Source organism: Triticum urartu, chromosome 5 (assembly GCF_003073215.2).
Source record: "Triticum urartu cultivar G1812 chromosome 5, Tu2.1, whole genome shotgun sequence".
Lineage (NCBI taxonomy): Eukaryota > Viridiplantae > Streptophyta > Magnoliopsida > Poales > Poaceae > Triticum > Triticum urartu.
This window is the reverse complement of record NC_053026.1, coordinates 460,286,695-460,289,901: the sequence shown is the minus strand read 5'-3', so window position 1 is coordinate 460,289,901 and position 3,207 is coordinate 460,286,695. Positions and strand designations below refer to the sequence as shown.

The window sequence follows — 3,207 nt, the reverse complement described above, 5'->3', positions numbered from 1 at the left end:
TGTCCTATTTTGCCCTCCGTGTCGCGCAAGCGTGAGGGATTCCCGCTGTAGGGTTTACAATATGTTCATGATTTGCTTATGGTGGGTGGCGTGAGTGACAGAAGCACAGACCCGAGTAAGTAGGTTGTTTGCGTATGGGATAAAGGGGACTTGATATTTTAATGCTATGGTTGGGTTTTACCTTAATGATCTTTAGTAGTTGCGGATGCTTGCTAGAGTTCCAATCATAAGTGCATATGATCCAAGAAGAGAAAGTATGTTAGCTTAGGGACAATTTCACAACTCCTACCACCACTTTTCCACACACTACAACAATACCCCACCTATAGCAACGCATTTTTCCATATCTATAAGTCCATATATGCGTTGTAACTGTCTTTACCAACGGTTTGGGATGTGTAGCCTTATCCAGTGTTGCTAGCGCATAATGCAACGCTTATACCGTCGTTGGTAAAAAGGGCCATTGCAAGAGTGCAACAGATAAAGCCGACCTTTACAACACTTTTATATGTTGGTGCTTAATGTACAAGAATCCAAATCTCATTTCTAGCAACTAGGAATTTTCAACGCTACATGTGTTGTTACATACTCCCTCCGTCTGGAAATACTTGTCATCAAAATGAATAAAAAGGGATGTATCTAGATGTATTTTAGTTCTAGATACATCCTTTTTCGTCCATTTTGATGACATGTATTTTCGGACAGAGGGAGTATATAATGTAAATAATATTGCCAATAATTAAATTAATGCTCAACATAACAGTGATAATTATGTATATGAAGTGTGGAAAAAAATAAAAGAATATACTCCTTAGAGAAAGAAATCATATATTGGATAAAGTTGTTGGATTACAATGGTTGACATTACAGGGGAAACATCATCGAAATGTGATGCATAACCTAAATATTTTCTTGACAGCGAAACATAAAAAGAAAGCATCCTTCAACCTCCCTACAACTTAACTAAACTTAACCGGGGAACATCATCCGACAGGAACATCATCCCTACAACTTAACTAAAACTGATAGCATCCATCATCATCATCATGAACTGGAACATCATCATCATCATGAACCGGAACATCATCATCATTGCAATATACTTGCCATGCACCATTATAATCATCCATATATCTTTTGAATCTACAAAGATAATAACAAAATGAACTGTTAATACACAATGCATTGACATGATGAATGTAGTGATAGAGGCAGCAGGATATTAGGCACGTACAAAGGTTGAAGGCCATGCAATCTTTTTTTTTCTGCATTATTGAGTATTGCAGCTTTTGTGACTCCGTACCAAATCTGCAGTTTTCACAAGTGCCATATCGACATGCACTGCCAAGAATTCATTTGTAATTTTAGCATCATGAAGTTTAAATTTAGGATCACAACTTACAACTATAGCAAGAGCTACGTCCCTATTATGATCGTGAAGAGATACCGGCATGAGTGTTAGTTGTCATTGATGACTAATCAAGACGCCACAATATATGACACAGCCAGCAGAAAAACATGGCTTAATAAAATTATATGGAGAGTAGCCTAAGTGCTGATGTGCATTCAAGGGCAATGTGAGTGACAGTACCACTTCTCTTCTCCTCTCCATTTAGTTAGCAAACTAAACCAAAACGGTTTTAGTCATCTGAAACTGAACTAAAACATTTAGCTCTAGTTGGTTTCAGTCATCCAACAGGAAACAAACAAACCTAAAGGTGCTCACCACGCTTTGGAACAAAACTACAGCCCCAAATCCACTGAAACGAATTTACATAGTCATCACCAGCCTAGAGATCCATTGCTAATTATGTACACCTACAGTCAAACTGTTTTGTGTGAACCAACAGAATTATTTATTGCTAAATAAATCCGCTGAAACCTACAGCCCCAAATGCTATAAATTTGCATGGACAGCAGCATAGAACCTAGCACGGCTCAATGGTCATGGACACAATGAGCAGTACCACGGTAGGGAGAGGGAGAGAGTATACCTTCCATGGCATCGTCCATGACTTGCTCCACGAACTCGACTTGCTCCATGGAGTCGCCGTACATCGAGTTGGTGCGTGTAGCTTCAAAACCAAGGGAAAAGGTTACAGGTGTCTCATGCATCTCTAGAACAGTGCAAAAGAAGTAAAGCTTCATCAAGATCCATTCGTACTTAATAAAAGAAGAGCAACCTATATGGCTATATTCCTCCTGTTCTATGTGTACTAGTTACTACCTTGGTAACTTTACATCTGGCTCGATGAATTTATCCCCGAGTTAGTTAGACTAGTCATTAACCCGTGCGTCTGCATAGGCTAGACAATTTTAGTTTACCATATATAACTGGAACATATTTATGTGAGAAAAAATATTAGAACCATAAATTTTAAAAGAAGCATACTTTTGACTAACCGAGAAATATTACATGTGATATTGTGTTGGCTTCCATCTGGCTAAAGTAAATTTAATTTTAGTAAAGGCATTTGTACATACTATTTATCATTCCTATAAATAAAGTTTCCAAATTATAATTTGTATGAAGAAGTCAGGAATCCAAGGCTAGAAAATATACAGAGGATATTGGTGAATGTTCTGATTTCCTTTAATTACAAAGCAGGAGTCTAAATCTTGTGTGCTCCTAATATTAGCTATCTGGAAACCCCAAATGCATCCCATGCTTTATTGATTTCGGTTAAAAAAAGGAAACCACAGTTTCTAGTTAACAAACAAAACTAAAGCTAATGTACATGAATATCTGTCCTGTATATATGCAAGGCATCATTAAGAAATGTTTTCTGAAATGAACACGTACATCATTCAAATCTTCTACATAAGATACACATCAAATGATCATGTTAAGCCACCTATAAACATCAAAGTGAAATGCTGGCTGGAGGCAGCAGTGCAGCACTACTGTTTGGCACTTTGATTATGTGGTGCTGCTGGAGGTGATCAGAGCTGCAGACCACCCCAACTGGATGCTTTCACTCCATGCAACACAATCGAGTCAAGAGGAGTACTCATCAATACACGCGTACAAAACATATATTTTTTTCTAGATAAAACAATAGTGATCAAGTCAATTGCATAGTTCTTTCTTCTGTTATGACCTTAAAGGATGGAGAATAGAAAACGAATCGCCACACGGCCAGTTCCTTCACTCAACAGCCTTGGCGCCAAAGACGCTTGCGGCCACCTAATCTGCTTCAAACTACC

General features: G+C 38.1%; 1 long non-coding RNA gene across 2 annotated transcripts; it reads right to left on the bottom strand.

Moving 5' to 3' along the window:
• Positions 1 to 1,053: 1,053 nt before the first annotated feature.
• Positions 1,054 to 2,891, bottom strand: LOC125509831. Of its 2 annotated transcripts, none has more exons than XR_007284233.1 (3): positions 2,856 to 2,891; positions 1,995 to 2,075; positions 1,054 to 1,143 (listed from the first exon to the last, which is right to left on the bottom strand). It is a non-coding gene; the product is annotated as an uncharacterized LOC125509831 (long non-coding RNA). The 2 variants fall into 2 exon arrangements; XR_007284232.1 differs by having other exon boundaries at positions 2,804 to 2,870.
• Positions 2,892 to 3,207: the final 316 nt, after the last annotated feature.